Source organism: Haliotis asinina, chromosome 2, assembly GCF_037392515.1.
Source record: "Haliotis asinina isolate JCU_RB_2024 chromosome 2, JCU_Hal_asi_v2, whole genome shotgun sequence".
NCBI lineage: Eukaryota > Metazoa > Mollusca > Gastropoda > Lepetellida > Haliotidae > Haliotis > Haliotis asinina.
This window is the reverse complement of record NC_090281.1, coordinates 45,688,170-45,703,392: the sequence shown is the minus strand read 5'-3', so window position 1 is coordinate 45,703,392 and position 15,223 is coordinate 45,688,170. Positions and strand designations below refer to the sequence as shown.

At 42.0% G+C, this 15,223-nt stretch overlaps 1 pseudogene; it reads right to left on the bottom strand.

Annotated features, from left to right (window-relative positions):
- Positions 1-494: 494 nt before the first annotated feature.
- Positions 495-13,533, bottom strand: LOC137273076 (mediator of DNA damage checkpoint protein 1-like; annotated as a pseudogene).
- Positions 13,534-15,223: the final 1,690 nt, after the last annotated feature.

Below are 15,223 nucleotides of genomic sequence, written 5' to 3'. Positions count from 1 at the left end.
GTCCTGGGGTCATTCTCTTGGATCTGACATAGTGTGACAGTCCAACGTTTGTGTTATTTCCAGTGAGCATTTCAGGTGTGCATTTTGGTCCACTGGGTGACTGCCATTTGTGAGACTGACTCTGCTCATGGCCTGTCTGTTTTCTTGCTGTAGGTGATTTATCCTTGGAGGTGGATGTTGAAGGCAATGGAGCCACGATGCTGAATGACATACATCTGTCTGCTGCTTTCCCTAATGGTGGACATGGTGCATGTGATCCAAAACCTGATCTGTTGCCAGACCGATGATCCTGTATCGTTGATGAACCAAGACCAAATCTAGGATCCAGGACCATCACAGATTCCACTGATGTCTCCTCTGGTTTGACTGATGCAGACATCTTACCAAAGGACATAAACTGATGCTCTTTTCGACGTCGTAGCCCTGATGTGGTGCAACCAGACCTCTGTGAATCCATTGTCTGATTTGGAAATTCAATATTCTTGTCCAACACCTTATTGTGTGGCATCCTTGAGTGTGGAAACCTTGCATGAGGCCTTGCTCCTGTTTCTGGTGCCTTTGAGTCAGGTGGAGAAGGATGTAAGGATGACCTTGGGTTTGGTGTTGGTGGACAAACAGATTCCATCCTCCTGCTAGATCCAACAGTATTTTCTGGATCAGGTACTCTTGATTTCCATGGATCAAGTGTCTTAACGGACCTAATTTTAACATCTGACTTTCCGTTGATTCTCAAAGAACGAATGTTCTGCTCCTCTTGAAAAACGGCTGAACCTGCAGATGCGAATGCTCCACGTGAGGACATGATTTTGGGGGAAAGTGATTCTGATACATCACAAGAAATCTCTTGCTCTTTGAACATAGTAGGTATAGGTGCAAGAGGGGATTTTGCTCCATATGACCCATTGATGACTTCTTTCACAAATTTGGTGTCCTTGTGAGAATCATCAATCAGAACTTTTGAAGGACTATCCAGATCTGACATGCGCTTCACAGGGGGTAGTGGCTTCTTTTTCTTAAATGCATCAAAAGGTTCTGAATCATCTCCATCAGTGCTCTTGCTCATACCGAGGACTTTACGAAGCTCAGGATCAGTAGAACTGCCTGAATTTGATGTGAGGGAATCCACAAGAGAATCAGAGTTGTTAACAAAAACTGAGGGCAAATCAGTTTCCGCAGAAGCTCGTCTCAAGCTAATAACACCATCTGTGAATGAAAAGGTAATTACACCTAGCAACATTTTTCAATGTAATGTAAAACACACACACTTCTAGCAGACTAACAGTTTAGACTGCTTTGTGTACTCGTCATTGCAGTCAATGGTGTCTTATGACCATCAGCAATATCATAGAAATATCAGTTCATTATAATCAAGCCTTTGCAATAAAAAAAGGGGATGACACTATGAGCAACAGGTCTGTGCCAAAACAATTTTTACCATTTTGTGTGAAGGTATAGACCTTTAGTAGCTGTTCTTGTCAGACAGAAAATTGGAAATTTTAACCATAAATTGTATATTTATATACTTATCCTATCTCACATTATGCAGCTCTCTTTTTCACTCTTCGACCAAGTATATTTATATACTTATCCTATCTCACATTATGCAGCTCTCTTTTTCACTCTTCGACCATGTGTGGAAACATGCTATGAGCCAAGTTGAATCAAATTTTACTGGCCTCTGACCACCTGACCTCGGCCCCGACCTTGACATCGGCACCTGACAATCATCTCTGTGCTTGTGCTGCATGCTCCATGCTCATCACGATCTGTGCTTGTCATTCATGTCTCGGAGCTACCCTGTATTTCTATGATAAGGGGCAGGTTGGATGGGCATCCATCACGTGAGATAGGGTAAGTATATAACATACTATTTATGGTTAAAATTTACAAATTTTTAAACTTATCCCATCTCATGTTATCCCACAGTTGGACGGAGGGCTGCAGATTACCCTGACAACTCTGCAAACTTGAGTATGCAAACACACAGAGGGCAGGAGAAGCACCAACTTCCAATATACCACACTTGTGATGGGTTGGCTTACACAGCGTTCCCGAATTAATGTGGATTTCAGCCACAACATTTGATAAACAAAAGGACGCATTTTGGCATTTTGGCCCCATGATTTATCAGGCACTCGGGTCTCATGAGGCTTCATCGTCAACGGTGGAGGGAGGTTCGCAAATATGCACGCATATGAGCGTAGACCTCGAGTAGTACAGGAGACTTCCGAAGGACAAATATTCTGTGTCCTCTGAACCCCAAATCATAGACAGCGGCAAGATCATAAAGGTACCGTCAGGCTGACCTGGTAATTAGTTCTTGGAGAGAAAATCCCACCTCAAACCAAGGAACACCTTGGCATGTGCAGACCTTTCAAATCGTACCCAAGAAACATCAAGGGCATGTAATTCAGAGATACAAGCAGCACTGGCCAAAGCTAATAAAAAGAAGGTCTCAAAGTCTTTCTCTTCCAAAGGTTCAGAATTTGCCAACGTTACGTGAGCAAGGATGACGTAAAGATCCCAAGCAGGAGGTGGAATTTCTGAGACTGGTCAACCAGCTTGTAAGACTTCAGAGACTGGAGCTCAGTGACAGTAGATATCTTCACACCCAACGCCAACGCAATAACCATATTAAGGGCAGCCAAGTAAGCAGATAACATAAAACCTTTCAGCTTCTAGGAAATTCTAAGCTGTTGAAGGTATTCTGCTACCATCTGTGGTAAAACCGTAGAGGGAGATGCCCTTCGTCCTACAATACATTCAAAAATTCATCCATAAGTCATCATAAAGTGACCTAGTGGAGGTGCAATGCGCCACAGTGATGGCAGTAGCCACACGCTTAGAATATACTCTAGCTGTCAATGACCGATAAAGATGAGCCAAACATGAAGATACAGCATGAGCGGAGACCAATGCAGTGTGGATGCACCAGTAGATCTTGCTGATTGGGAAGCAGAACAGGAGTAGGTTCGACAAACGTCTGAAGATCTACGAACCAACTCCTGGCAGGCCAGAAGGGCGCGACCAAACGCAGTGTCATCCTCTGGGCCAAGCACAGCTTGAATAGTATGTGTGGAAGAAAGGCCACTGGTGGAAACGCGTAGACATTGAGATCCTCCACGGAAATAGCTAGAACATCCCAACCTCAAGCCAATGGGTCCTGCAGTGGATACACAAAGTGAGGCAGCTGATGATTGAATCTGGTGGCAAACAGATTCGTCAATGGAAGGCAAAAGGTCCGGTATACCTCTGGATGGAGCTTCCACTCCGTTGGAAAAGGATGGCTCAATGGCAAGTCCGCAATGACTTTCTTCCCTCTTCACACTGGAATATGGTTGGCTCAAACCATTATCTTGAGAGAGTCCACTAAGCTGAAGAACCGTAGTGTCCATTCCAGAAGTTGAAGAGATTGATGTGCCACACCACTGCCGCGTTGCCTGACCGAATCATGATGGAGGCCGCTCACACAAGGTCTTGCCAATGAATGACAGAAAGAATCACTGCCCTGACCTCTAGAATTTTGATGTGACAAACATGATCTGCCGGAGACCACTGCCCGGACACTTGCTGATTGAGTAGGTGAGCTCCACTTCCATGTAGAGATGCATCTACGTACAGGTAGTGAGATGGGATAAACAACTCTAAACAAACTCCTCCGCAAACGTCCATCAACTATAGGAGATAAGGATGTAGGTCCATGGAAAGAGTGATCACACAATCTGATATGAAGAGCTAGAAATAGTTGCAATGACCAAAGTTGTAGCTGACCCCAAAAGGTCAACACCTGACCTCACAACAGAAGACCCAAGAGTCTTTGCAACTGACGAACTGTCCTGGGTTGAGACATAGCCAACAGAATCAGACATTGCATCTTGCAGAAACAATCTCCCTGGACAAACAGTTTGTTGACCTCTGTGTCGAACACCGCACCAATGAACTGAAGACAGCGAGTAGGGATCACTTCCGATTTCTGCCGACTGACCAGCCAACCTAATTGGTGAAGTGGCCTCATCATGAACATCCATGTGATACAAAAGGAAAGACAAATCAGTTTGAGCTTGAATGCAGTCATCGATGTAAGCGTCGAACACCATCTCCCTGCAATGAAGAAAGCTGACAATTGGCTTCAAGACACCAACCGGAAATGAGGGAGCAGCTGAAGAAACATCTTGTTGAAAACCTTCATGTTGAAAATAAGTCTCAATTTGTCAGAGTCTTTCTTTGGAACCAAAAAGATTGGAGAGTAGAAACCTGGTTTAGTCGGAGTTGGCCCAGTGACTCGATCATCAGTTTCTGAAGCAATGTCTCTATTGTGGATAGTAGAACAACCAATTGCTATGTGGGATACGTTCTGTGATGCAGGAGGAGTGTTACAGGAGGTTTGGCGACAACAGGAAGTTGAAATCCCTTTAACATGGTGGCAAGAACATAAGGGCCGTCCAAAAGAGTCCAGTTTGATGCATAAGTCCTAAGTCTTCCGCCTACTGGAGAAATCTGAATAGGCACAACAGGGGCAGAAGGACCAAGTCATGCTGGAATATCACACTGTCACTGTCACTAGAGGCGACTAACAGGATTGGATGGTCAGACTCGCTGACTTGGTTGACACGTCATTGGACAAATTGCACAGATCGATGCTCATGTTGTTAATCACTGGATTGTCTGGTCCAGACTCGATTATTTACAGACCGCTGCCATACAGCTGGAACATTGCTGAGTGTGTTGTAAAATTAAGCTTACTCACTCACTGAAAATTTTAATGGGCCATTCTAAAATGCAAAATGGCCCACAGCCCCTTCCTTTCCCTATATCTGTATTTCAGCAATTCTACTGAAACTTGTAGGTGAGCGTCTTGCACCACTCGAGTGGCCACTTCCCGAATAGCCCCATTGGACAGAGATCTACCTGACCAAATATGACAAAAGAAGTTGATGCAAAATATCTCCTCCCATGAGAATAAATGGAGAGGACCTGTACGTAGCATTGCCGTGATGTAGAAGACAAAAATGTGCTAACTGGTCTAGAATAGTCTGGAACTGTTCTTATATCATCACAATAGTAGCCCGAATATGTGCCTGCTGATGTGAAAATGCATGTATGACTGCCATAGCAGCAGCTTCAGATGCCATCAAAATCATATGAAGATGGGCCATAACCTTCCTCATGACACCATCCAAATGTAGAAGTTCACGATCTTCAATCAGAAATGGTGAGTAGGCTCTCTGCTTGGACCCCAAAAGCACAACACCATCATCCAGCGGAGGAGACACAATCATTGTTGAAAAGAGATGTACATGCATCAATGCTATTCATGAAGCGTGGAGTGACCAACCCATCCTTCACCCTCCTCAAGTTATCAAGGGCCGCATCAAAAGGCGCCGCTAGTTGAGTGATGCAGGGATGTGGCGAGAAGGTGATGGAGGCAAAATCACATATCAAAGATCTACAATTCCGCAAAGTCCTCTGTTGTAGTCGAAGATTGTCGGCAATCCATACCAACAACTGATGCCTGTCAATCGCATTGATGCTAATATCTGAAGCCAAAGTTCCATCTGAAGACGGAGACGGCATAGAAGAGCAACAAACACTCTCCAAATTCTGAATTGGAACGGCCGACAAAGCAGATGCGGAACTGAAGTCGGGTGAATCTGTGACGTAACGTAGAAGCAACCACTTGCACAAACGTATCAAAGTTCAAAGTTTGAGAAGTTAAAGCTTCAGATACCAAGAAACAAGCAAAATAGGTCTGGTCGTCGCAGAAACCATCATAACTGGTAAGCTAACACAAGCTAACCCAAGATTATGTAAAGAAATGGCAGACCTCACAAGGGTGACGCTGTCACTGATGATGCCAACACTTGAGAAGTAGTGATAGTGAAGTGAAAGTACCAGAATACCAGGAGCCAAAGTTGTACAGGGAGGCAGTAGAGGCAGTAGAAAGCAACGCATAACACCATAGTCCATGCACTATGAGAGTGCACCGAACCAAACGCACCGTGAGCAATCGTCACCCCAGACACACTGTGAATGACCAGTGATGTAAAGGATACATGGGAGGATCTCGTGCTGATAAAGAGGTGAAGCGTTGAACCAGGTATGCTGAAAGGGAGCGCCGAACCAATTGTACTACGAGGAAGCGCCGAACCACCAGGCATGTTATGAATGATGAATCAGTGTGTGAGGAAGCTTCAAATCCATGATGATACAGAGAACTATGATGCAGAGAACGGTGAATGCTGTAAGTGCTGAACTGGAAGCAAGTGGAGCTCTGAATGCAAGTGCCGCACTGATTGAATGCGCCAAACCAAGGTTGATTGCTGTGCTACCTGAAAGCGCCAAACCAGGAGCAAGCGGAGCTCTAACTGCAAGCATCACATGGGGAACCAGTGGTGATCTGACATCATGCACTTGCCAAATCGTAAACAAAGCAGGTACACCCAGATAGAAAAAGGTTGTCCTCGACTCAACAGGTCCATGAGAAGAGGATGAGAGAATGAGAGAACGCCAAACTGAAATCATTCATCTCTCCTTGGAGAAGCGCCACACTAGACTCTGACAACGCATGAGAGGTAAAAGTGGACTCAACCACCAAAGTAGAATGCGGCAAACACACCTCTTGGTAAGTTTTACAGGCACATCACACCAAGCAGCACATAAGGACCCTACTACAGAATGAATGTGGGGAAGCTGCAATCCAGTCACCACCAAAGTAGAATGAGATGGGACATCAAACGACAACAAAACTTCCACTCAAGGTGGAGGCGAACCTTCCTCTACGTGACAGAACTAGAGGCACAAGGCCTAAACAAATGCCAAAGGAACTCACTAAGATAAATGTCGGAGGCTTCCACCAAAATTCTTCATTAGGAGACTTAGACGGCGATCGACGTGCCTCAAACTTCTTCCGACTCTCCGTCTTGGTCGTTCGATGTATCCGACCTCCTACAATCTCTGTCTGCTAAACTCTGTCTAGCAACTCGATGATACTCAATGAGGCGTCGTCATCCACGTTCATACAAAAACTACAGCAATGCAACCACTTGCAGTGTCCCAAACAATCCACTCAGTGTGTGGGTCAGCCACAGAAACATTGCTGTTGCAATTGCTGCAATGTTTCCATTTCTTCGAAATGATCTACCCATTTTCTTGAGAGAATAATCAAACTTATCAGAGAAAACATGTCCACATACCGTTGCGACAAGAAAGAGAATACCAAGCATGGATCATCATGTGATCATGAGAACATGCAACATGTGCACAGAGATGACTGACTGGTGCCGATATCAAGGTGGGGGCAGAGGTCGGGTCAGAAGCGAGCAAAGCCAGCAAGTTTTGATTCAACTTAGCTCATAGTACATTTCCACATATGCTCGAAGCGTAAGAAGAGAGCTACATCATGTGAAACAGGATAAGTACACACATGAGCATTAATTAAGCACCACCAAAAATAATTGTCAGTTGTAACAAAAAAGGATCAACACACAGAAGTCAACCAGTGTATCTAAATACACATGCAGTTAGCATGAAATTCACATGCTGACTCAAATGCATGCTTTCCATGCTAAAGTTCTGTCATGGTACAAGCGACTGAGGGGTATTAAAAGCTGAATGAAGTATTCTCATTGCTTTTAATCTACGTATCAATAAGTGAACAGTGCTGAAATTGTACTTTTTTGGACATGCCGAAACGTAGGCTTTCTGAAAATACGAGATGGCACATTACTGGTATGCATGAAGCTGGTTTGTCCTGTCACAATATTGGGTCCAGACTGAATATCAATCAAACTGTCATCTCCTATGACTGTAAGCTGAATCTTATCACCATTCAAGGGACACTCAATGGTCTGAGATGCCAACAGGATGTACTAGAAGCTGTTGTTGTCCCACATTTTGATAACCACCCCCTTGCCAGTCGGCCAGTATTTATGGACGATAATGATAGGCCCCATCATTCCAGAGCTGTTATCACATACTTGCAGAACAACGCAGTTGACGGATTACCGTGGCCTCATCTCGATCGAATTTAGCATTCATGGGACCATCTGGTGCGTTAAGTTCAAGTAAGGGATCCACCTGTTCAAATCTACAGGAACATTCTCTTCATGAGGAATGGCAGACGATTCCAATGATGCGCATTCGGCGTTTGATTTCAAGCATGAGGAGGGTTGCAGCAGTTAACGTGTTTTGAGAACTTTGTGTACACTGGACCATAGACATTGTCTATGTGACCATAGTTTCGGACATAACTATTGATAACGTGTTTAGTACCCCCATATGACCGTCAATAAATTACAGCCAAAAGTAGCAGCAGTGTTGGTAGTTGATGGACTGACATTTTAGATGGTTCAGTTAATGAAATTATAACCATGTGTTTGGTTTCCATATTATGAATCACTGACCAGTGTGTTGTGTCAAACACAAACTTATGGCATGAAAATGGGTGGTGCTTAATTAATGCTCATGTGTATATTCAGAACATTTTTGTTGTCAATACATTTTGGACACTTTACTCTTACCTAACTTGTATTTCACAGCTTTTGGTTTCTCCAATCCAAGAAGTCTGTACAGTTCTGCATCTGACGACAGTTCACTGCTGGAGGTGTCTTGTGTAGACATCTCTACTGGTTTTCTCACAGCCTTCTTCATAGGTGGAGGACTTGGGAACAGTTCACGTTTTAACCCAGTACGGCGACTCTCACGTGCCAGGGCAAGAACTCTATTCACACGACGTGGTGTTGAACTTCTTTCTGTGATGGGTACATCAGTTGTTATTATTATTTAATCCATGTTAGGAATGACAGTCAAAGGATTGTTGTCCCTGCCCTAATGTTCAATATAAAGACAAGAATGGGCTTCTGCACAAAAAATGCCTTGTTAGTCCAAAAAGTAGAGCTAAAAGCTGTTAGGTACAGACTGTCCCTTCTATGGGCATAGAAAAACGTGCTGGTACTCAATGTGTACTCCAACCTCACACTTTATACAAAGATGCTGCACAAGCAGAAGAATCAAAAGACGACTTTGCGTCTATACATAGACAGACAAGCTTGAGACAGGGCTTTATTGCCCTTTGTTCTTGCAACTGTACAAAATAATAACCCTTATATCTGTTTCTGGCACTCTTTATAATATGACTGAAATGTATAATACAACAGTCTGGTGGAAAGGTTAAGGAGCCTTCATAGTTAGTAGGGGGTGATGATGATATTTATGAAGAAGCATGTACTATGTGAATGACTCCCCCAAAAATATATGTACAAAGTATGTGCCACCCCACCCCTCCCTCACATGTCATGTACAAAATCAGTGTCTCACCCCCTCACCCTTATCCTTCACATAAATTTTAAGGAAAATACTGTCAGATAGGTTTTCAAGAAGTAACTAAAGGATAATCTCATCAGATGACACACCATCAGACAATTAACCTCTTAAACTTAACACTTTGCTGAACAATACTAACAAAGTTCTTACCTGGCAAACAAATGTTTCACAAGCATCAACCACTTCAAAAGGGAATGATGTCTTGCAATCAGACAATTTCAGATCATAGTATGTGCCAAAATGTTTTAAGACTACTCAACTGCATAATTTTAGAAAGAATTTACTGTTTCGATGTGGACTGTTAACAGCCGAACTTACTAGATCAAAAAGAACAGTACCAGTCAGCAGTTCAGTATACTGTCTCAAGTTGCACCCTGAGAACATGACAACCAAACTTACATTTCACTTAGCTTGTGAGACCCAGCTAACTTCACAACTTGAAAACATAGACATTCACTCACTCAGTGAAATGCTTGACTGTACATGGTTTGAGGCTGCCTGTAAAATATCTACGTCTAGAGCAGACAATCAAGTGACAGATGAATGCCTCCATTGTTTAAATTTATTGATATGAAACCTAGTCACTAAGGCTGACCATCCAGTCTGTGGTCAACTTTCAGTTTATGTTATCCACTGTGGAGTCATTCTGCCTTAGGAACACCTCTGGGTATACATGTTGAGATGAACTGGAAACAAATAAATAGGTAAACACTTACCTGTTTCAGTCCTGATGTCAGGTTGTAACCAGTACTTATTGCGAGTATTTGCCTCTGATGAGCTGTCACTGGCTGATGATGCAGGACGGTCCTGGTCAGTTAGGTCAGACGACCTTGAGGCAGAAGGGTGAGGCTCTGGTGCAGCTGAGATATCAAAACTTGAATCAGGTGACCTCCTCTCAACCTCACTGACAGGTGGTAATCCTGAAGAATAATAATGGTAACAACTGGTTAAAATAAAATAGAAGTTAATATTGTTTCAAGGCAGCAATTGGTAAATGATGAAGTCAGTATTTTTTTCAAGGATGAACAGGCACCATGGTCCATTTCTCTAACAACAAGGGTGTGGTGGGGTAGCCTTGTGGATAAAGCGTTCATTCATCATGCTGAAGGCCTCGGTTCGATTCCCTACATGGCCACAATGTGTGAAGCCCATTTCTGGTGTCCCCGGCTTAATATTGCTGGAATATTGCGAAAAGCAACGTAAAAGTACTAAAACTAAAGGCACTCATATGATATTAGGTGACTGAGTTGAAAGTGATGACAGGTATATCTCTGCCATATCTTAACTAAACAAGAATAATATACCAACATTTGTATTTGAAGCATGGGCAGAAATATATAACCATCAAAGTAGACCGTCTTTAGGAACCATCCTTCCAGTAGGGCTCAATTCAAGGAATTGAAACTTACTTGCCACCAGCACCTTGGGTAATGACCTTGTAGCACCAGAAAAAATAGGTTGCTTTGCACCTAATGCTCAGTATCAAGTTATGCTTGTTTCGTTATCGGTGATTCATCACATCATGATTCAACAAAATTATTCTGATAATATCATTTTATCTTACTTCAAAACATTTCATGACTTGAACACTTCCAGTATACTAAGTTAATATAAAAATGAGGTTGCATTTTGCACTTTCAGGCTGTACCAGCCACATGTTCTACATGCTTAAATTTAGTCCTGAAATGTCTCTGTTCAAGTAACAGTAATGATTGATTTTAACTGTAATTTCATCTGACAAAGTCTAGAAATTACCTGGGCCAAGCTGAGACTGTGCATGTTTGCTGGGAGTCTCAATGTTGTCCAAATGTTTTGATGCAGATGTCAAGTTTGTGTCCTGTCCTTCATTAGCAATTTCAGAGCTTGACTCTCCAAGCTCAGGCAACAAAAGACGGTGGTCTTTTGGTTGATCTTCATTGTCTATGGCTGTGGAGTAAATCAAGGAAGGTATTTAAACGTTTGATTTTAAGTTAAAAATGAATGTCACTCTAGAACAATCATTCAATGAAGGAGCCCATGAAGATCTGGGTAAGAATTGGTCTTCACCAACTTGTGCATGTTGTAAGAGGCCAGCAATGGAATCGGGTGGCCAGGACGGAGTCTCTTAAAACCAGCAGAGGCTGTAACAGATCACTTTTCAAAAGACATTGCTTCATCTCAGTACCTTAATGTCTTGAGGAAATCCTGTTTGTGACCTCAGCCAACTGACTGACTAGGGCAGGGGCAAGTGGAATGATTTTATGATGCTTCATACGTTTGGCAAGGATAATATGCAAACCCATTAACAGGAGTTTCTTTCTTGTGAATATAATTCTTATGGATACACTGTATGCCCTACGGGCTTGGCTAAGCATAAATGTCAACGCTAAAATCCTGACCGAAAACATAGTGGTACAATGACGTACATCCAATGAGTCAGGTCACACACGCAAACAATCCAATCACCATTTCAGACAAGCATGAGGTACTTAAATGACTTGATTGTCTTTGTATAAAACCTTGTGAAATGGCACCATTTTCTTCTTAGGACCAAGGCTGAAAGAAAATTACATGAATGGATATACAATATGTGTAGCACTTACCAATCCGATCTAAAGCAGAAACATCTAGTCCAGAAAATGATATGTTTGGAGATCTGGGACAGGCTGACTGATCCTCTGAGTTGCCTGATTTAACTTCAGTTACCTCCCTTGTTTGGAGATCATTGGGTGGGTTGGTTGGTTGTGCTGTGTGGTAAATAGAAGTCGTAGAATTCAAAACAACAACTACACACCACTTCTCATACAAAAGTAAAAGTACTCATACAAAAGTAAGTAACTACTCATAAGTTGAGAAAGAGTTTAGGGACAGGTACTTACGTAGCTTATGATATTATGACAACCAGACAAAACAGAAAAAAGCACTGATCTTATCTGCAATAACCATTCAGGTGAAGCCCCATCATACAAGAATACAAGGTTACAAGACCTACTTACCAATCTATTTAGCTGCCTCTCTAAATAACAAATGAGTGGACTTACCATCAAAGTCATTAAGAGGAGAAACTGCTCCTGGAAAAGATGAAGAACAATATGAATGAGCAAATGCATGGAGTAATGAGCATTTTAATGTGGTATAGTTTCATACTCGTGGTATCCATGTGTTTATGATGTTTTTCTCATTTTCAACCACCACCTCAAAGAGAAAATTCAGATGGAGTGAAAAAACTGAGAAAAATACAAAGGTAAATTTACTGTTTTTATGAGGGCAAAAATGTTCACAGTGGCTGGTAAATTGTGACAACAGAACTTCTTTCATTATTTCATATCTGATGGAGATTGGGAACAGGAAATAGGCAAGGACGCCATCAGCAATATTCAACCTGTATCATAATGTGATACATCATCAATTTCATTAAATAAAATGGATAATCATTTATTAATCACTAGCAGACAATATATATGTTGTTCGTCTAAAAATGTTATTTTGCTAAATTTCCCAGATCCTTGCTCCTTCAAACAGTGTTGTCGAGATGTTGTTTGAGATACAGACATGCAGAAGAGTCTGCTCTCATAACCAGAATCACTTCAAACTACAAAGTTTAGAGCTCATGTCCTATTGAAATCTGGTGATTCAGGCAGTCAGCTAAATTACTGAAATAAAGAAAAACCAGCAGACATTTTCGTTTTCCAGAACGATTTGGAAGAGGGGAACATTTGAATGGAAGTTCATCTTTGAATGAATATTCGAATTCATATCGTTCAACAGACTAAACAGCCTACAAGCAGGGAAATATTTATATCAATGGAAACAGGTTTGTGTTTTTCAAAGTCCTGAACTGTTGTTCAAACTGTCCAGTGAAAAATTGATTACACCGGGCCACGGGCCCATTACTATTGCGTTATGTACTATTCAGCTGCATTTTTATGACCATATCACCTTATCTTAATCGTAATCTTTTTCTTAACAGAATACCTGTATTTAATCAGTGAGACTCCACAAGAGTTGTAGCTGTTGTACAGTATCCCTGATTTAATACAGTAGACTACAACAAATGTTGCTTTTCTGTCTCGAGAAGTTGAGTAATGACTGCCAAGCAGTCATCACCATCAACTCATAAAAACTATCATATTTATCTCCATGTCATGAAATTATAAATCGTTTTGACACCGTTAAATACCTACCGGTGCAGCACACTGGTAGACAACGGTTTCTACGTTTCTTCTTCGGCATGTTAGCGACTGGTAAAGATTCTAGCAATCATTTCTGAAATGTACGTCTGCTTCTTGGCAGCGTTGATCCACAGTAACGACTTGACCTTACACAGTGAGAGGTCATAGCATTATAAACGAATGAGAACATCGTGTTTCGATCACGTGATATGAGAGGTTCCCACTTTTGAGACTTGCCTCCCTTTTAATGTCACAGGTCAATGTCATTTACGAATTTTTATACTCAAAGCTTATAAGATTCAATCTTATCACGAGAATCGCACATTATTCAGTCAAATGGTACAGATTTTTTATCCATGTACATTCTGTTCTCGGTTTTGCACCAATTTGGTCGGTGCCAAAGAAAATGGCTGCTCCTACGAAAAAAAATATCTAGAAAATTTTGTCATTGTAATCGTTCAACGTTTCCCTCTATGATATATATTCAAAAATACATGCGGAGTGTACTTTCACTGTCTGAATACAAAAACAAATGAATACATTTTTGTTGCATTTTTTGAGGGCCAAAGTCTATTTCTCTTGGGGGCGGTGGTGTATCCTTGAGCTTTGCCAGAGTTCGCTCGTCACCCCGCAGCCTATTTCTGGGGTCAGCCGCCATGATATTGGTTGGGTGTTGCTAAACCCAAACTCACTCCCCCACAGTTTCTTCTGGCCTGTAACGACCATGTTCAACATTGAACGGAATTATTTCTAATGAACTTATCTAATTTACAATATTCAATCTTTGAAGACAAGTATTTGCAAACATGTACGTGTGACGATAGTTGTTTATCGAGAGTGCTCTCCCCTTGCGATGTATGGCGGCTACCACAATACACGTACGTCGTGTCAAAGTCAACAGCGTTCATGTCTTTCTTGATTATCTCAGACAGATAACTACACAGAATCTTGACTGTATGAGTGACCATGGTTAACGCTTCGGTTCTTTATTAGTTCGGAGCTGCAGTCATAAGCCCATGAAAAACGTGAAGTAATACAGATCTTAGACTTTCAGGAAACCGACAATTTTGTGAGTGTATGCTGCTGGCAAACATATGGCAATATCAGGGATCGAGAACTGATTTATGAACTAATCATTAATCAAACTAATTATAGACCCAGGATTTGATTTTCACCTGTGATCGCTTCATATGCATTTTCCCTTTTACACCGTATGGAATTGTTTTCGGCGGACTGGACGGTGGAGTAGCCACTTCCTCAATCTCTCTCGTCACGTCGAAAGCCACGTGGGTGCAAGGTGTGAAGCTTATTTCTGGTGTCCTTCGCTGGGTATTGCTGGAATGTTGCTAAAAGCGATGTAAAAGTAAACTCACTTATAATCTAAGAATATTAGTTTCGTGAATCAAATTATGTTGAATCTGGAATGCATTTACCAACAGGGATCTGTTTCGCCTCGTTCTAACTGCGCCGAATCTAGAATCGCACGTCGAATATTTTAGGATTTGGTTGGTTTGTAGTCCAGCATATAACTAGACGACTTCGCACTAAACCAAGGTGTGGTAGGCCTTGGCTGGAATACGAGTTTATTCATATGAACTAGATTGGTTTGATGTTTAACGCGGCACACATCACAATTCTACCTATATAGTGGCTGTTTCTAAGCAATCGACACTGAACTAGACAATCCAGTGATCAACAGCATGAACATCGATTTACACAATTGAGATACGATGACATGTGTCAACGAGCCA